This window comes from Amblyraja radiata, chromosome 13 (assembly GCF_010909765.2).
Source record: "Amblyraja radiata isolate CabotCenter1 chromosome 13, sAmbRad1.1.pri, whole genome shotgun sequence".
NCBI lineage: Eukaryota > Metazoa > Chordata > Chondrichthyes > Rajiformes > Rajidae > Amblyraja > Amblyraja radiata.
Window position 1 is genome coordinate 26,924,239 of NC_045968.1, and position 21,131 is coordinate 26,945,369.

At 45.7% G+C, this 21,131-nt stretch overlaps 1 protein-coding gene across 5 annotated transcripts in view; it reads right to left on the bottom strand.

Moving 5' to 3' along the window:
* LOC116979746 (alpha-1,4-N-acetylglucosaminyltransferase-like) overlaps positions 1 to 21,131 on the bottom strand; it is a 44,430-nt gene that overhangs the window by 16,890 nt on the left and 6,409 nt on the right. For 2 of the 5 annotated variants that reach the window (XM_033031511.1, XM_033031506.1), the window contains exons 1-2: positions 16,185 to 16,196; positions 820 to 997 (exon numbers count right to left, since the gene is read on the bottom strand). The exons of 2 other annotated variants lie outside the window; for them this stretch is intronic. The gene's annotated coding sequence lies outside the window, so the exon portion shown is untranslated. Of the gene's footprint in view, positions 1 to 819; positions 1,015 to 16,184; positions 16,197 to 21,131 lie in introns of those variants that run through there. One more of the 5 variants, XM_033031507.1, reaches the window with a different exon arrangement.

Sequence of the window (21,131 nt, forward strand, 5' to 3'; positions counted from 1 at the left end):
AAGTGTCACCCATTCCTTCCCTCCAGAGATGCTGCATGTCCCACTGAGTTACTCCAGCATTTTATGTCTATCTTCCATGAAAATTATAGCACAGATACATATTTGTTTCTTGATTGTCTCGGGTAGTTGGTGAAATCAAGAATACAGGACAAGACATTCATAAACTTCCAAGGCACGTTGCGAGCTGAAGAGAGACACAAAATGCTGGAGTAACTCAGCGGGTCAGGCAGCAATTCCGAGAAAAGAAATAGGTGATATTTCGGGTCGAGACCCTTCTTCAGACTGAGAGTCAGGAGAGAGGGGAACGAGGTATGTAAAGGTGCAGAATAAATCAGAGCAGGCACTGATAACTCAGTTACGGTGGAGACCATAATGGTCCAGTGTTGGCAGTGGAGGAGGAGATAACAAAGGGATACGAACAGTGAAATTAGCAGGACAACTCGGGTGGGAGAGGGATGGAGATAGAGGAAATTCAAGGATCACTTGAAATTAGAAAAAACATTGATATTCATACCGCTGGGTTGTAAGCTGCCCAAGGGAAATCAGAGATGCTGTTCCTCAAATTTGTGTGTGACCTCACACTGACAGTGGTTGGGGCCCAGAACAGAAAGGTCAGTATGGGAATGGGGAGGGGAGTTAAATGTTTGGCAACTGGAGGATTTCTAAACATTCCGTTGTTATATTTCTCCACAGATCACTTTCCATTTGAAGATATCAACGGAACCCAAAAACATGGGAAATAAAACATTTTTTTCCAAGATAAGAAACAAAATACAGTATAATTCCAAAGTAAATATGGTTACGAACTTTGTCACTCACCTGTTTTAAACTGGCAGTGTCAGTGAACATGTTTCATGAGACTGTCCTCGGTCGTTTAATTTGGCATTTGGTATCTGAGTTTATGTTTGCGTAACATTATTTATGGAAGATGGGAGTGGCCAAAGGGAGATTTGATCATTTATGGGTGTGCATCAGTGTGTCAGTGAGAGAGAATGTTCTGTCAATGAGATATGAATTGTGCAGCAATGTAGGCAATTTTAATAATTAAAAAGAAGAAGAGTGGTTTGTAATATTGTATTGTGTAATGAAGAAAGATTAGTCAGTATTCTTGTTGTGCAAAGTCCATTGGGCAACAGTGACCATAATATGGTGGAATTCTGTACTAGAATGGAAAGTGAGACGGTTAATTCAGAGACTAGGGTCCTGAACTTAAAGAAAGGTGGCTATGAAGGGATAAGACTGGACTTGACTAGGATAGACTGGCAAATTCTACTTAAATGTTTGACAGTGGAGGTGCAATGGCAAAGATTTAAAGACCGCATGGATGAACTCCAAAATTTGTTCATCCCTAAATGGCGAAAAAATAAAACGGGGAAGGCGGCCCAACCGTGGCTAACGAGGGAAATCAAAGATAGTGTTAAATCTAAGGGAAAAGCCATATAAATTGGCCAGAGGAAGCAGCAAACCAGAGGGAGAAATTTAGAGCTCAACACATGAGGACTAAGGGGTTAATTAAGAGGGTGGGGGGAAAGCATGAAAGAAAGTTGGAGGGGCATATAAAAACTGACTCTAAAAGTCCTTTAGATATGTAAAAAGGAAAAGATTAGTGAAGACAAATGTAGGTCCCTTACAATCAGAGACAGGTGAATTTATAATGGGAAACAAGGAAATGGCAGAACAGTTAAATGAGTACTTTGGTTCTGTCTTCACTAAGGAAGACACAAATAATCTCCCAGAAATACAAGGGTAGCAAGGATCCAGTGTGAGGAACCAAAGTTAATCCACATTAGTCAGGAAATGGTGTTAGGTAAACTGTTGATACTGAAAACATATAAATCCCCAGGGCCTGAAGGTCTGCATCCCTGAGTAGACTTCTGTCATGATCCCCCCCCCCCCCCCCCCCCCCCCCCCCCCCCATGGACGTAAAATATAAATACTGCGCTAAGATTGCTCGGAGGTGCAAGAAATGATTGACTTCTGGGGCCAGACCGTTTTGTAAAACTTCAACACTATCTTTTACTGCTATAATTAATGCTAAACTACAATGTATTTAAAAGCAATATCAATTTGGTTGAACCCATTAACGAATTAACAGTGTAGGAAGGTTGCTGGTTTACACCTAAGATAGACACCTTTCTTCAGACAAAGAGTCAGGGGAGAGGGATACGAGGTATGTAAAGGTGTAGAACAAATCAGAGCCGGCACCGATAACCCAGTTACGGTGAAGACCACAATGGTCCAGTGTTGGCTGTGGAAGAGGAGATAACGAAGGGATACGAACAGTGAAATTAGCAGGACAACTAGGGTGGGAGAGGGATGGAGAGAGAGGGAATTCAAGGATCACATGAAATTAGAAAAACATTGATATTCATACTGCCAGCTTGTAAGCTGCCGAAGAGAGTCTGTTTACTCCTACTCTTTGCTTCCTGTTTGCCAGCCAATTCTCTATCCACATCAATACTGAACCCCCAATACCGTATACAGGGTCTTGGTGAGACCACACCTGGAGTATTGCGTACAGTTTTGGTCTCCAAATCTGAGGAAATACATTGTTGCCATAGAGGGAGTACAGAGAAGGTTCACCAGACTGATTCCTGGGATGTTAGGACTTTCATATGAAGAAAGACTGGATAGACTTGGTTTGTACTCGCTAGAATTTAGAAGATTGAGGGGGGATCTTATAGAAACTTACAAAATTCTGTAGGGGTTGGACAGGCTAGATGCAGGAAGATTGTTCCCGATGTTGGGGAAGTCCAGGACAAGGGGTCACAGTTTAAGGATAAAGGGGAAATCCTTAAGCACCAAGATGAGAAAAACATTTTTCACACAGAGAGTGGTGAATCTCTGGAACTCTCTGCCACAGAAGGTAGTTGAGGCCAGTTCATTGGCTATATTTAAGAGGGAGTTAGATGTGGCCCTTGTGGCTAAAGGGATCAGGGGGTATGGAGAGAAGGCAGGTACGGGATACTCAGTTGGATCAGATTCAGATTCAGATTCAACTTTAATTGTCATTGTCAGTGTACAGTACAGAGACAATGAAATGCAGTTAGCATCTCCCTCGAAGAGCGACATAGAATATGATTTCAATAATTAAACCTATTTACATGTATACAGACATAGTGTTTTTCCTGTGGGAGGAGTGTCCGGGGGGGGGGGGGGGGGGGGGGGTGATTGGCAGTCACCGAGGTACATTGTTGAGTAGTGTGACAGCCGCAGGGAAGAAGCTGTTCCTGGACCTTCTGGTCCGGCAACGGAGGGACCTGTAGCGCCTCCCGGATGGTAGGAGGGTAAACAGTCCATGGTTGGGGTGAGAGCAGTCCTTGGCGGTGCTGAGCGCCCTCCGCAGACAACGCTTGCTTTGGACAGACTCAATGGAGGGGAGCGAGGAACCGGTGATGCGTTGGGCAATTTTCACCACCCTCTGCAATGCTTTCCAGTCGGAGACAGAGCAGTTGCCATACCATACTGTGATACAGTTGGTAAGGATGCTCTCGATGGTGCAGCGGTTGAAGTTCACCAGGATCTGAGGAGACAGATGGGCCAGATGATCAGCCATGATCGTATTGAATGGCGGTGCAGGCTCGAAGGGCCGAATGGCCTACTCCTGCACCAGTTTTTCGATGTTTCTATGCTGTTCCTCCAATTTGCGTGTGACCTCACTCTGACAGGCCCAAGAGAGAAAGGTCAGTATGGGAATGGGAATGGGGAGTTAAATGATTGGCAACTGGAGGATTTCTAGGCATTCCATTGTTATATGTTTATATTTTTCCACAAATCACTTTCCATTCGCAGATATCAACAAAACCCGAAGATGCCTTCCGGTAGGCGGCAGAGCATGGTGGCTGATTAGACAGAGAGCTCCGTACAGTCGGAAAAAATAAACCTCCCCTAAATTCAAAGTAAGCGAGTATTTAAGTTTTAATGAGTACAGTATGAGTGGGGGAGACAAAACAAAGAGCAGGAAGTTGCAAGACAAGATGCTAGAAAAGCAAGAAACAGAAGGACAGGCTCGAAGCGACACAAAGACAAAAACAAACAGGCTGGTGGAGACAACGCAACAGAGGCCCTTCATGAGGGATTAAAAAGCATAAGTACGCAAATCAGCAACTTGAGAAGAGAATTGAAAGTGGACTTCACATCATTCAAAGACGATTTCAAGCGGGATATGAGAGAAGAGCTGTCCGAACTTAAAGATGAAATGAATCATCAGACGGCAGCGAATGCGCAAGCAATACAAGACCTAAAAAAAACCGGAAGAAACCGCCACCCGAATAGAGGAGCTGGAAACATGGAGTGTCGCTGCAAACACCATACTCCAAGAAACACTGAAAGACCTGGAGTCCAGATCCCAAAGAAATAATCTGCGGATATACGGTGTGCCGGAGCGTGCGGAAGGTAGCTCAGTACCTCAGTTTGTGAGAAACTGCTCAGAAGTGAAATGTCAATCCCTGAAATGACAGATTTACAGATTCAACGAACACATAGAGCCCTGGCACAGAAACCAAGCCCCAGCTCCCCTCCGAGATCCATAATTGTCCACTTTCTCCAGTTTAAAGTTAAAGAGATGATTCTTAAACAGGCATGGCAAAAGAAGATCCAACTTGGAGAACGAATGCTGTCTTTTGACCATGACTATACTACCGCTGTAGTACAACAAAGTAAGGCATACAAACATGTTAAAAGCATGTTAAAAGAGGAATGAATCCGCTGTCAGACACCATTTACCAAGATACGTATTCACTGGGAAAGCTGACACCAAACCAACAACAACACAAGGGAAGCCATGCGAGAGCCACAATGGAGAGGGTACAAAGTGAAAGAGCTGTGGGGAGACTCGGACATGCCGCCACTGAGTGAACAACTCCGCCAAACGGCGCGGTGGCAGCTCGTCGAGAGACACAGAGAATCAGAGACAGTCAGACGCCTTCAAGAATTACAACGAAAGACTCATGCTTGAAATGAGATATGATTATGAAGGTACGCATAGACATAGATAACATAGTGGCCTCCGCCACAATATGTTAGAATACTGAGTTCTTATGGAATCCTAAGTTTACAAATATGTGTATAGATATGTATATTCATAGACAAATCTGTTTATAAGCCTGGTTCTAGAAATATCACCAAGAATCACAGACCTCATGTGAGTGTAATTAATGTTGATTTAATACAACTTTCTGTATTAGATAAATCCGACTGTTAGGGAGATTAGTGAAATATTAGAGCTAGAATGAATGGAGGGACCCATAGAGGGTTATCCCCCTTATCTAGGAGAGGGCCCTTTCTTAGTGTTAGGCTTCCTCCCTCAATTTACAAAGGGATTCGGGATCTAGGGAGGAGAGAGAATACCCTTTTTTGGGAGTCCATATATGCTTTGATGTTTTGTTTTGTTTTATCAGGTAAAACACCTTTGTTTGTTCATATGTTTTAGTTTGTTGTTCAGAATGGTTCTGGTGTTGAGTTGAGGGGATACACTGAAATCAATCACACTAAAGCCCCTGTCCCACTTACGTGTCCTTGGCACTCTAATTATGCGACCTCGTGGTCGCATTGAGGCGCGACGGTCCCGCGAAGGTCGCGCACGATTTCATGCGCCCGCACAGCCGTCTGGAGCGCGTGACGTCATTTGAAGATGGACACAAAATGCTGGATTAACTCAGCGGGACTGGCAGCATCTCTGGAGAGAAGCAATGGATGATGTTTCAGGTCGAGACTCTTCTTCAGTCTGAAAGAAGAGTCTTGACCTGAAACGTCACCCATTGCTTCTCTCCAGAGATGCTGCTGGTCCCGCTGAGTTACTCCAGTTTTTTGTCTCTATCTTCAATTTTTATGGCCCCGCTCTAGGAGTGGAAGTGGGGGCGGTTCTGGACCGCAACGGCAGTGAGCCCCAGTCTGAGTTCGGCAATTGTTTGCCTGCTTCTGCTGCTGTTGAAGGTGAGACGTTGCCTCGCGCCAGCGTCTTGGGCCTGTCCCACTTTGGCTGTCAGTTACGCGATAGGCCGTTGACGCGCAAAGATTTCGTTTGCTACAAAAATTTCGGAGCCCTGCGCGATGTCGCGCACAACTACATACCCCTCCGCGCTTCTCAGTGGGACTGGCCCCACGCGGCCACACCATGCCCATACGCCTCAACGCGATGACGAGGTTGCGTAATTTGCGTGCCAAGGACACGTAAGTGGGACAGGCCCTTAAGTGTAATGATGCAATGTCAAGGACTTAAGCTGATGTCTCTAAATGTTAATGGTTTGGGTAATCCAATTAAGAGGGCTAAAGTCATGGCTAAATTGAAAAAAGTGAAGATGCATATTATTTTCTTACAAGAAACCCATCTATCGTGACAAGAGCATGAGAAGCGGAAAAGATTTCGATATAAAAACACATATTATAGCTTACATACTTGTAGTCATAAAAGATGAATAGCAATCTTGATATCAAACTCAGTTAAATTCGAAATTCTTAAAGAAATAAAAGTTGATAAGAATATTCTGACACTGGTGAATATCTATGCTCCCCCAGATAGTGACAAACATTTTTTTCAAATCCCTATTTGATATTATTGCAATGGAAGCAGAAGGAATTTGTATATGTGGGGGGGATCTGAATGTTGTACTGAATCATAGGCTTGATACGACAAGAAAAAAGAAGAATAAGAGCCAATTAACAAAACTACTAAACATTACCTGTGAAGAATTTGGTTTTCTTGATGTTTCACTCTCTAGAAAGAGACTATACACAATACTCAATACCGCACTCAGTTTACTCCAGAATAGACTATTTCTTAATGCAGAAAGAAGAGTGTTATAGGGTAACGGATTGCAGAAGTGGTGTGGCAGATGTATCAGACCCTAATGCCATATACTTAACAATTCAAATGGACAGTAGAAGGAAAAACACAGTGTGGCGATTAAATATTGGAATACTGAATGATAAAACAACTGTTAATTATATTATGTTTAAGTGTTTAACTGTTAATTATATTAAATTGGTAATCAAAACTTATCTAGAGGAGAATGACAATGGGGAGGTGGACCCATCTGTCGAAGATGGCGGCGCGTCCAGACGCAGCGGCTTTGCGCTCCCAAGCCCGAGTTTACTCGGAGCAGCCCGGTACCGAACGCGGCTGGAAAAACAAGGTAACTAAAATCCCCAGAACCCCTAGAACCCATAGGAACCCTAGTAATCCCGGAAACCCCAGGAACCATAAGAAGAAACTCACCTACAGGTCGAGGGAATCCAAGACCCGCATCGCAATCCCGACTGGTCGCACATGGAGCCGCTCGGAACTACTCAGCATCGGACGTGGCTGCGAGAAACTGGCGTGTGAGTACTACAGTACCCTTACCGTCCCGTCGGAGCTGGGCAGGAAAGCCCCTTGGATCACCACTCCGGAGGGCAGGAGACGGAGCAAGTGCCGGGAGCGAAAGCAGAAGCGTGGAAAGCGAGCGGGGGTGCAGGACAGGCTACGGAGGGCTCCACAAAGACCATCGCTCCCAAGCGCCTTTCTGGCGAATGTCCGGTCACTCACCAACAAGATGGATGAGGTAAGGCTCTGGATCAACACCCAGCGATCCCTGGAAGACTGCTGTGTGCTGATCTTCACAGAGACCTGGCTCAGCGAGCTGGTTCCCGATGGGGCTGTGGACCTGACCAACCGGTCACTGCATCGTGCTGATAGAACAAAGGACTCCGGTAAGAGCAAGGGTGGTGGGCTCTGCATCTACATCAACAATGACTGGTGCACCAACCACACTGCAATAGAGAGCTACTGTTCCCCAGACCTGGAATACCTACTGCTTAAATGTAGACCGCTTTACCTGCCTCGGGAGTTTACTGTGGTTATCATCATGGCCATATACATCCCACCACAGGCTAATGCTAACCTAGCACTAGCACAGCTGCACTCGGCCATCAGTAAGCAGCAGGATGCTCACCCCGACGGTGCCTTCATTGTTGCAGGGGACTTTAACCAGGTCGACCTACGTGCCACACTCCGCAAATTCCACCAGCATGTGCAGTGCCCTACCAAGGGCTCAAACACGTTGGATAAAGTGTACACCAACATCAAGGACGCTTACAGAGCTCTCCCCTGCCCATCCCTGGGACAATCCGATCACCTCTCACTGTTTCTACTGCCTGCATACAGACCCCTCATCCGCAAGACCAAACCTGCAATAAGGACGGTCAAAATATGGCCCGAGGACGCAACCCTACAACTCCAGGACTGCTTTGATCGCACCGACTGGGACCTGTTTGCACAACAGGCTACCAGTGGCACAGAGGTAGACTTGGAGGAGTACACATCCACTGTGCTCTCCTACATCAACTGCTGTGTGGAGACTGTCACAGTGGACAAGCAAATAAAGATGTTCCCAAACCGGAAACCCTGGATGAACAAGGAGGTTCAGGATCTACTAAGGGCACGCAACAACGCCTTTAAATCCAGGGACACTTCTGCTTACAGTGCGGCCAGGGCGAACCTGAACAAAGGCATAAAAAAGGCCAAAGTCATCCACAGGCAAAGGGTAGAAGACCACTTCAATACCGCGGACACCAGAAGCATGTGGCAGGGTGTCAGGGACATCACTGACTACAAGAGCAGCCCCGCCTGCCCCCACGGTGATATCACACTGGCCAACGAACTAAACACCTTCTTTGCCCGGTTCGATACTGGCAACACCACCAGGTGTGGAATAACCCCGGCCATAGCGGAGGGACAGGCCTTAACACTGAGCACTCAGGAGGTACAGTGCGCTCTGCGTAGGATCAATCCACGCAAGGCTGCAGGCCCGGATGGTGTACAGGGAAGAGTATTAAAGGACTGTGCTGGACAGCTGGCGGAGGTATTCACGAGAATCTTCAATCTCTCTCTATCTCTGGCAACGGTCCCCAAGTGCCTGAAAACAGCCACCATAGTGCCGGTGCCGAAAAAGTCCAAAATCACCAACCTCAACGACTACCGGCCGGTTGCCCTGACTCCAATCCCCATGAAGTGCTTCGAAAGGCTGGTCCTCTCCCATATTAAATCCAGCATCCCTGCCTCACTGGACTCCCATCAATTTGCATACAGGGCAAATAGATCGACAGAGGATGCCATCTCTCTGGCCCTTCACACTGTCCTGACTCACCTGGACAGACAGGGCACGTATGTGAGGATGCTCTTCATTGACTATAGCTCTGCATTCAATACGGTCATCCCCACCAAGCTCACCACCAAATTCCACCAGCTAGGCCTCAGCTCACCGATATGCGCTTGGATCCTGAACTTTCTCACGGAGCGACCGCAGGCAGTGAGACTGGGCCCGCACCTGTCCTCCACCATCACCCTGAGCACCGGCACACCACAGGGTTGTGTACTAAGCCCTATGCTCTACTCCCTCTACACTCACGACTGTGTCCCTGCATTCGACTCCAACACCATCGTGAAGTTTGCAGACGACACAACAGTGATTGGGCTGATCACCAACGGTGATGAAACAAAATACAGAGCGGAGGTGCAGAACCTGGCGGACTGGTGCGCCAATAACAACTTGGCACTAAACACCTCCAAGACCAAGGAGCTGATTATTGACTTCAGGAGGTCCCATTCTGGAGAATACGCCCCAATCTCCATTTATGGGGAAAGTGTGGAGAGAATGTCCAGCTTTAAGTTTCTGGGCACTCACATTTCAGAAGACCTCACATGGTCCACAAACACCGCTGCGCTGGTCAAGAAGGCACAGCAACGACTGTTCTTCCTGAGGACATTAAAAAAGACTGGTCTGCCCCAACAGCTGCTGACAACGTTCTACCGCTGCACCACAGAGAGCATACTAACGTATGGCATCTCTGTGTGGTATCTCAGCTGCACGGAGGCGGAGAGGAGAGCTCTACAGCGCGTCGTCAACAGAGCGCAGAGGATCATCGGGACAGAGCTACCAGCCTTGGAGGGCTTCTACCACACGCGGTGCCTCAGGAAGGCCCTCAGCATCCATAAGGACTCATCACACCCCTGCCACGGTCTGTTTCAACTACTTCCCTCCGGCAGACGTTACAAGGCCTTCTACGCCCGAACCTCCAGACTCAGGAACAGTTTCATCCCAAGAGCTATAGCGGCTCTGAACCGGCCCTAATGAGTGCCCCCCCACCCACCCCCTTGGGACAGTCTCCCTCAGATGGTCACGTCAATCATTTCAGCTTGTTTATTTATGTATTGTATTTATTTACCTTTCTTGTACATCAGTGGAGCTGCACACTAAATCTCGTTGCACTGACGTGCAATGACAATAAAAGATATATTATTATTATTATTATTATTATTATTATCCATACTATGGGACTCATTGAAGGCTGTAATACGAGGTAGGTTAATAGCTAGGGCATCACATATTAAAAAGGCCAGAATGAAAACATATAATAAGTTGACATCAGACCTGAAGGATTTAGAACAGAAGTACAAAAATAATAAGGACCAGAGAACTTATAAGCAAATAGAAGATTTGAGGGGACAAATGGATGGAATATTGGGTCAAGAGGTGGAGAAAAAGGCAAGATTTGTAAATGGGCACATTATGAGCTTGGCCCTAAATCCACCAAAGTACTTGCCCGAAGGCTCCGCAAACAACAGGCTGACAATGGCATACACAAAATTAAGGACCCCTGTACACAGAATTTGAAGAGTGATCCACAATAAATAGAATATATCTTCCAGGAATATTATAAAGACTTATATACACAAACCTCTACAGTAGATGGGGAATCAATTAGGACTTTTTTAAGTACAATAGATCTGCCCTGTATTGGAGAGCCACAAAATAAAGTAATCACAGCAGAACTATCACTGGAGGAGATAGAGAAGATAATTGGTTGGAGTAAAACAAACAAGGCCCCAGGCAATGACGGTTTCCCTATAGTATGATATAAAATATTTCGGAATGAGCTGAACCCACTTCTTCTGAGAACCTTTAACTGGATTATCAAAGAAGGCAAGACACCCCCATCATGGAAAGAGGCAATTATAACATTAATCCCCAAAGAGAACAAAGACAAGGAAAATTCTATCAACTACAGACCGATATCAATTCTAAATGTGGACTAAATGTGGACTTCAATTATCTGCAAACGATTTGAAACGTTCATGCCAGATTTAATTGATGAAGACCAGAATGGTTTTATAATAGGCAGACAAACACAAGACAGTATTAGAAGAACCCTACATATAATACACACGATTCAAAAGGAAAGTACGCGCGCTGTCCTGATATGTGATGAGTCGGCGTGCAGGATGGAGGTGGAGCTGCTCACAGGATGGTGCAAATCCCACAACCTCATTCTCAACGTGGGAAAAACTAAGGAGATGGTGGTTGACTTCAGGAGGGCGGGAAAACAACACCATACACCTCTGCACATCGATAGAGCTGATGTGGAAAGGGTCAGCAGCGTGAAGTTCCTAGGACTCCACCTGTCAGATGACCTGACGTCCACGACCAACACCACAGCACTGGTCAAGAGAGCCCAGCAGCGACTACACCCTCTCCGAAGACTACGGAAAGCAGGTCTCCCCACTACACACCTACAAACTTTTTATAGGGGGACAATCGAGAGCACATTAACCTACGGCATCACTTCCTGGTTCGGGAGCTGCAAGGCATACGAACGGCACCAACTAGACAGGATTGTGAAGACCGCCAGCAGGATTATTGGTGCTCCACTCCCTTTCCTGCTGGACATATACAGGAAGAGATGTACCAGCAGAGCCATCTCCATCATCAAAGACCTCTACCACCCATCGCATCACATATTCTCCATCCTGCCATCTGGGAAGAGGTACAGGAGCATTAGCTGCAAAACCAGCAGGATGCTCCTCAGCTTCTTCCCGCAGGCTATAAGACTGATAAATGGACTTTGCCCCCTGCCAAAGTATCGCGCACCAACCACCAACTTGGACACACTGCAGCAGAGCCACTGTCGTGCCGCTGCCGATCGGAACGCCTGTTGATGTTTAGTAGAGAGTAGAGCGTTTAATTTGTCATGATATATGTATTTTTATTTCTATTTATTTTTACTGCACATTGAATGGACACTGGTTGAGCAACGTTTTTTCGTTTCCTCTGGGTGTGTGAGTACTCAGGAAAATGATAATAAAGATATACTTGATACTTGATACTTGATAAGCCTAGATGCGGAAAAGGCGTTCGATAGGTTTAATTGGGAATTCTTATATCAAACACTCGAAAGATTTGGCTTTACCGAAGATTCAATTCAAGTTATTAAAGCAATTTGCCAGCAACCTACTGCAAGAGTAAAGGTGAATGGATCCTTAACTGAGAGATTTGTGTTAGGAAGAGGAACGAGACAGGATGTTGTCTTAGCCCTACCCTGTTTGGTACAGCCTCCTGGTCACTGCTCGTGCGGTCGACCGGTCGGTGCAGAGAGTAGCTTAGAATGTTTGTCTCTTCGTTACGTTACGTGAGTTTGTGAGAGTGTTTTGTTTCGTTTAAGTACATCGGGTATCGATTGACGGTCAACTGCTGCCGTATAGTTCAGTACTTTCGTTGTGTGTTGTGCGGGCGCTGCCACTACCTCACACACACACACACACCGGACCAACGAGCTAACGTTAATTAGCCAGCTAGCTTTTTGCGTTCACTGCTCCAAAGTATGGACTTCACATGGACACTATGGACTCTTGTGCTTCTACTGTTCGTCTTGGATTATCTGCCCACTGCATCATATGGATATACTCTTCCGGATAACCAACGGATTACTTACTGCAGGGACTTTTTACTTCAGCTGCATTTTCACTCTCACCAAGCCCCTGCCATAGACAAGTTGCCGGAGGAGCTACAATGTAAACTTCCAACCGACCGGACAGGCACCCTGCACAACAATAGAAAGAAGGTAACGAGACGGGGGAGGAAGAAGAAGGGTGGAATTAAAGCAAGACTTAGGCGAGGAGAAAGTAAGCACCGTGCACTTCCCTCAGTGATCCTTGCTAATGTGCGCTCATTTGCGTAACAAGACTGATGAACTGCAAGCTAACGTTTTTCACATGTATGAATACCGGACTGCTTCCATTCTTGCTTTCACTGAAACATGGCTGACTGGGAGTGACAACAGTGACAGCATGCACCATGGCGGTGGTGTCTGCCTCTACATCAATCCACGCTGGTGCAAAACAGTTGTTGTCAGAGAAGAACTGTGCAACCCTGACATTGAACTCTTGGCTGTCTCCCTGCATCCCTTCTACCTTCCCAGGGAATTCCCAAAACTGTTTTTCATTCTGGTTTATATCCACCCCAGAGCAAATGCATCCACTGCTACGGAACATATAAGGAATATGCTCGACAGACTCGAACTGATATCTCCGGACGCCCCCAGATTCATCATGGGTGACTTCAATCACTGTTCAATTGACAAGTCACTTAAAGGATTCTACCAGTATGTCAACTGCACCACCCGTCTAGGGAAAACACTGGACAAATGCCATGGGTCAGTCCCAGACGCCTACAGAGCCGTCTCCCTCCCTCCCCTAGGCTCTGCTGACCACAGCAGCATACTGCTCGCTCCTGCCTACACACCTGTGGTAAAGAGAACAGAGAAAGTCATCAAGGACATCAAACAGTGGACACCGGACAGTATTGACAGGCTTCAAGGGTGTTTTGAAACCACAGACTGGAATACCCTCACAACCTCCTCCACCAACATCAGTGAGCAAGCGGATACAGTCTCAGCATACATCACTTTCTGTGTAGACAATATTATCCCCTCCAAGAAGGTCACAATCTTCCCTAACAATAAACCCTGGGTGACTAAAGATCTAAAAAACATATTGAATACGAAAAATAGAACATTTTTTACCGGTTCTGAAGCTGAGAAGAAGGAGGTAAACAGAGAGGTCAAGCGGGCCATAAAAATTGCCAAGCTGAAATACAAGAACAAAGTGGAGCAGACCTTTGGAAAAGGGAACCTCCGTGCGGCTTGGCAGGGCATCAAGAACATGGCAGCAGTGAACTCTGTCTCTACCAGCTGCAAGCTCATTCAGGTAGCAGGAAGCAGCTTCACTTCACTCCCGAATGATCTCAACTCCTTCTACACCAGATTTGAAAAGGACAACAGCACCCAGCTAGAATCAATCGGCTCCACACTCAGACCTGATGACTCCGGCCTCAACATCAACACATCAGAGGTGGTGAGAGCCCTCAAAAGGACTAAAAAGAACACAGCTCCAGGGCCAGACAACATCTGTGGGCGGACCCTATGGCACTGTGCTGAGCAGTTGGGAGGTGTGTTCCAGCATCTGTTCCAGGGCTCTTTGACCAGCAGCACAGTCCCCGCGATGTGGAAAAACTCAACAGTGATTCCCATCCCAAAGAAGGGCACCACCAAGGTCCTGAATGACCTTAGACCGGTGGCTCTCACCTCCCTGGTCATGAAGGCCATGGAGAGGATCATCAAGGAGCACATCACCAAGGCAACTGGCTCGATGATGGATCCATTGCAGTTTGCTTACCAGGCTGGTAGGGGTGTCGATGACGCAAACATATTCATCTTAAACACCATCCATAAGCATCTGGAAATCCCCAAGACCATAGCCAGACTTTTGTTTGCAGACTTCTCATCAGCATTCAACACCATGCAGCCACATATTTTGGCTGAGAAGCTCATCACCCGCTTCCACCTCAACCACCAACTCACTCTGTGGATTATAGACTTCCTCACCAACAGATCACAGAGGGTGTTGGTGAACCACATCTTGTCCGACACCCTCTTCACCTTCACTGGCTCTCCACAAGGCTGTGTCCTCTCCCCACTTCTCTTCATTCTCTACACTGATGACTGCAGATCCACCCAGCCAAACTGCCACTTTGTAAAATTTGCTGATGACACAGTCCCCCTGTCTCTGCTTCCCAGCCATACACAACATCACAGCTCAGCCCTGCAGGACTTTATAGTATGGTGTGAAAAGTCTTGTCTTGAGCTAAATATAAGCAAAACCAAGGACATGATTGTGACCTTTTCCCCCCCAACAGAGACAGATGGCTGAGGCAGCCACCACTATCATCCAGCAGGAGCCAGTGGAGATAGTGGAGGTATACAAATACCTGGGAACAGCCTTCGACAACCTGCTAAGGTTTTCCTCTAACACAGAGGAAATCCTTAAAAAGTGCCATCAGAGACAGTACCTACTCAGGAAGCTGAAGTCATTTGGGATTAACAAAGACATTCTCACCACATTCCACTACGCATTCATTGAAAATGTAATAACCTTCTCTTTCACTAGCTGGTTCCACTCCATCACCCTGCAAAACAGAAACCGCCTGTTGAATGTGGCCAAGGTCTGCTCAAAAATCATTGAGCAGCCCGTCCGAACTCTCACTGCCCTATGCGACCAACAGTCTGTAAAGTTAACACGCAGGATTCTTCACGACCCCCTCTCACATCCTGTTTCCTGAGTTTGAGTGGCTCCCCTCAGGACGCAGACTCCGCTGTCCGGGTTGCCGGACACAGAGGAGGAAGGCAACCTTCATCCCCAGGGCTGTCCAGCTTCTTAATGCTGATCACTGACTCATGAACATATGAAATGAAATAACCTTTTATATGCACTTTTTAATTGAAGCACTAAGGAAGCACATTAAAACTATTACTATGTGTTGAATGTTGATGTGCGATGTGTGTTGTGTGATTGTGCAGTGTGTCTGTGAAATGCGTGTGTTGGTTGATGGTGCAGTATGCGGGCTGCTTATGTTTGTTGATTGTGTCCCTCTTTTTTTTTAAAAGCTACTGTAATGCGCCTTTTTAAATTGCCCCTCGGGGACGAAAAAAGTGCTTTGAATTGAATTGAATTGAATTGAATATATATTGAACCATTGGCTCAAGCGATTCGTCAAGATAGGAAACTGAGGGGAGTAACTATAAAAAGAGAAAATAAAATTGGCCTTTTTGCAGATGATGTAATGATGTATCTCACGGAAATAAACACCTCATTTCCAAGGATGATGGGGTTCATAGAGAAATTTAATTTTTATGCAGGATATAAAGTGAATATTTCAAAAACTCAAACCCTATTTAATTGTGCTCTTCCAGAAGAAATGAAACAAAATTAAAATATTAAATGGGATTCAAAATCAATCAAATACCTAGGGGTACATATAACAAAAAATATATCAATGTTGTATGGGGCCAATTATAATCACATCAACCAAAACATGAGGAAGGATATAGAAAGATGGTCCACCTACCCAATGGATTTTAGTAGTAAGATAAATGTGGTGAAAATGAATATTTTGCTAAGGCTACTGTACTTGTTTCAATCTCTGCCAATAGAGATACCTTCAAAACAATTCATGGAATGGGATAAATTAATATCTAGATTTATTTGGGGAGGGAAGAAGGCCAGAGTTCGATACAATACACTCCAGTTGCCAAAGGACAAAGGTGGAATGGCACTTCCAATTTTTAGGATATACTAGACTAAGTGGGACCCTTTGGGTCCCATGTTCACACGGGACGGCTGGTCCCCCGACGCAATATTCCACCTCTCCACCAATTCCAATATTGGTGGCCAGTGGGGGGAGGGGGGGGGGGTGGGGTCTTTCTGGAGCGCTGGTATGGATGTTGTTGGATGCAGGGACTACTGGTCTCCAGAGGGCTAGTATGGACATTGTGGGCCAAATGGATTATTGGGGCGGCAGCTCAGTTCCTCAAGCCTGATGTGGTGGCAGCTCACTCAAGGCTGGCGGGCTGGCAGTTGACTCACGGCTATTCCTTGAAATTCCATTTCAAGCAGAGTGCAAGGCCACCTAATTCAAATCAATTTTCCTACCATTTCAAGCAGGGTGCAAGGCCACCAAATTCAAGTGCAGTTTCCAACCACTTCAAGCAGGGTGCAAGGCCACCAAATTCAAGTGCAGTTTCATACCACTTCATGCAGGGTGCAAGGTCACCAAATTCAAGTGCCGTTTCATACCATTTCAAGGAGGCTGCAAGGCCACCAAATTCAAATGCAGTGTCATACCATTTCAAGCAGGGTGAAACCACCATAAAACCACACAAAACGCCACACTCTCGGTTCAGTAGACATTCAGTGTGTTCAGCTGATTCATAGCTCAGACAGAGTCGTAACCTCTCCCTCCCCATCATGCAGAGACTGAGCCACACCCACACTTCCGGGTTTTATAATCCCTCCCCCTCCCACCGGAAAAGATGTGGCCTTCATGGCATGATTGACAGGAGAGAGATTCTCAACATTTGTTAAACACTAATAACACTTTTATTTTTCATCGATGGGAAGAATCCTCTGCACCTGATGAGCGGAGGGGGACTAAGATGGCCAAAAATCACAGCCGTAAGTGGTAGCGTTTTATCTAAAATCAATATAATGCAAACAGGAAGTTGTCAAGTTTAGACAAACAACCATTTGTAGTGCCTTTCACTTCAACCCAAAACCCCCAAACACCCATTTGCAGTGCCTTATTACTTCAACCCAAACCCGCCAAACAACCATTTGCAGTGTCTTTTTACTTCAATCCAAACAACCATTTGCAGTGCCTTTTTACTTTAACCCAAAACCCACAAACAACCATTTTTCAGTGCCTTTTTACTTCAACCCAAAACCCCCAAACAACCATTTGCAGTGCCTTTTTACTTCAACCCAAAACCCCCAAATAACCATTTTGCAATGCCTTTTTACTTCAAACCAACCATATTTTCATTTTCAAACCACATTAAGGGCACCCACAGTTGAGTAGACATGTGTTCAGTGTTATTCAGAGCTCAGAGGGACGTGACCCTCTCGCTTCCTCCATCTTGCGAAGACTGAGTTAGGCACACCACTTGTTTTATACCACTCCGGGTTTTATAGTTCCTCCCCCCTCCCACCAGCAAGGGCAACAGAGAGAATGGCAATTTTTTTTAAAACATTAATATCTCTCTGATTTTTCATCGATGGGAAAAATCCTCCAGTCCAGTCCGACGGAGAGGGGCTCTGAGCGAGGTGACCAAAAATGACAGCTGTAAGTGGTGGCGTACTCTCGGAAATCACATCACAGTGAGTCAAAAGCGGTCAAGATCTTACTTTTAGTAATATAGATTTCTAAGCAGCCCAACTTCGACCACTAATTAATAGGTGTGAAGACAGTTATATAGCTAGGTGGAAAAAGATTGAGACACATATGCCTGACTTCCACATCCAAACACTCTTGGGAGAAAAAGCGCTTCCCGGACATATCAGGAGTATAATCGTTCCAATAACGATATTTACTTTAGAAACCTGGCTCACTCTTACCAGACAACTTAAACTGAATAAATGACAAAAAGTATTAAGATGGATAGCTTTGGATAATGAATTTAAACCAGGGATGTATGACTCCACTAGGGGCGCCGCACTGACGGCAGCCTCTGCCTACAGCCTGTTTGGCCTTTCAATCTTTTTTTTCTTTTCAAAAATTATTAGTTAGTTTAAAGTCTGTTTTTGGGGGAAACTTTAACTTGTCTATGTGGGGGAGGGGGGCAGGGTAAGGGGGAAACTTTTTCCCAGTCGCTTCCTGGCGGGGACGCGACTATTTCTCTGAGTCGCGCCTACCACCTGGATCGGAGCGGCCTTTCCTGCCGGGGACCGGGAACCGGGAACCGGACCAGAGCTGCAACAGCGGCGGCGCAGCGTTGAATTCACCTTGGAGCGGGCGATATCTACTTGGGTCGCCGTTTGGAGCTCCGGAGCGTTGGGCCGCTGCTCCAACATCGTGGAGCTGCGGTTTGTGAGAGCTTCCAACGCGGGCGGCGCTGACCATCATCACAGTGTCCTGGGGCCCTTTGCCGAGGGCCGCCAGCGTTGCATCTCCGCCCAGCGCGGCCTGCGGACTTTGGGAGCCGCGGACTCTGGTAGGAGGGGGCCGACTCTGATGTCCAGGTCGCTGAGGATGTCCCCCAGCCCCGACGTCGGGCTTACATCACCCCGGCGAGTGGGCCTGATCATCGGGCTGCCCGTAGCGGCGACTGCGGAGGGCTCGGGGAGGGCTCGGGGATGCCCCGAACATGGGTGAACATTGGGGAATATTAGAGGAAGAGACTGACTTTGGTGCCTTCCCTCACAGTGGGAAACTTTTGATTCTGCTGTGTAGGGATGTTTTTATGTTGAATTCTATCGTGAGTGTGTTTTTTATTTTTATTATTTGGCTGTATGGTAATCACATTTCCCTGTGCCATCTAGCACATGTGACAAATAAATGTATCTTGTATCTTGTATCAACATTTAAAGAGTGGATGAAGAAAGGAATGACTGCATTTTCTACTGTTATTGACAATGGAGACCTAAGAAGTTTTCAAGATTTGAAGGATAGATTTGCATTTCGGAACCAAGACTATTTAGATACCTCCAACTGAGAGATTATTACAATAAAAAAGTAAAAAGGGAGGCACTAGAAGAAAAGAATCCAGTGATAGAAATGATAGTTAATGCATATCATCAAAAAATATTAATGATTATTTCTAAACTTTATCATAGTTTAATGGAATGTCAAGCTAAAACTACATTTCATGTAAAATTTAAGTGGGAACAGGAATGGAACATCACAATCTCAGAAGAAGAATGACATCATGTGTGTGTAACACTACAGACATCCACTAATTCACAAAAATTGAGAGAATTTAATTGGAAAAATTTGATTCATTTCTTTATTACGCCTAACATAAAAAGCAAGCAAATTCTTAAACCCCTGTCTCACGGTGCGAGTCCACCCACGAGTGATCCCGAGTTAAAAACAAATCAAACTCGTGGTAATCACATAGAATTAACGTAGCTGGAATGTCGGAACTCTTGGAAGTAACTTATCGACTTGTAACGCTAACGGCAGGTACTGTGGAAACTTGTTAACTCGTGAAAATCTTTCAACTTGTTGAAAGATTTCCACGAGTCAATTTTAGTCTTGAAAGAAAAATTTGAAACTTTTAAACTCGTTGTAATACCGTAGTAGCCCGTGAGTTTACCGTAGTGACTCGTGAGTAACTCGTGGGTTTGGCCTGAATGCCAGAAGTGAAATGTTGAATAGTCAGATCTTAATGGAAAATTTTCAGTGAAGGAGCAAAAAGCACAGCGGGGAATCTGTGAAACAGTGGCTAAAATAATGAACCATGCAGTGTGGGGAAAGCCACATTGTGAGAGTTAATTTACATAGAAACATAGAAAATACATGCAGGAGGAGGCCATTTGGCCCTTCGAGCCAGCACATTCATTGTGATCATGGTTGATCATCCACAATCAGTAACCTGTGCCTGCCTTCTCCACATATCCCTTGATTCCGTGACAATAAACTAAACTAAACTATACATCTTGTATCTGTTCACTGTGGACGGCCTGATTCTAATCATGTATAGTCTTTCTGCTGACTGAAGCACGGAACAAACAAAAACTTCTCACTGTACCTCGGTTTACGTGACAATAAAATAAATGAAATATTCATCACAGTGCTGATCTCAGGCAGCTGATGATGTGAAATCCAAAATACTGGCACTATGACCAGCGGTGGAGTTGCTGCCTTACAGCGCCAGAGATCCGGGTTCGATCTTGACTACCGGTGCTGTCTGTACGGGGTTTGTACGTTCTCCCCATGACTGTGGTTTGTACATTTTCCCCGGGAGCTCCAGTTTTCTCCCACACTCCAAAGACGTACAGGTTTGTAGGTTAATTGGCTTGGTATAATTGTAAATTGTCTCTAGCGTGTGTAGACCTGCTTCCGCCCTGTATCTCGATACTAAACTAAACTAAGCTAAACCTCAAGAGAAAAACTTACTTTGCTTTTGTAATGGGCAGAGTCTGTGACAGTGTTCACACTCTCTTGTGTCTCTGTTTTGTTTGTTTCCTTGCCTGTAAACTGGCTAGAATTCGCAAAGGTCAGCAGTCAGGAAATACTGACTAAAAAGGAGGGGAGGGGGTGGAGATTCAGCTACCAGTCTATGATGTATGAGGGCAAGTTTCTTTGCAGGTGCAACCTTCTGCCCCGAGCTAAATGCTTCAGATACTCTTTTCAAAAATTCAGGTTCATAGAAAGAAATGTGAGCAACTTTGTTTAGTTTAAGGAGTGTCAAAATAAACTGCAGATACCTGGTTACACTGAAGATACACACAAAATGCTGGAGTAACTCAGCAGGTTAGGCAG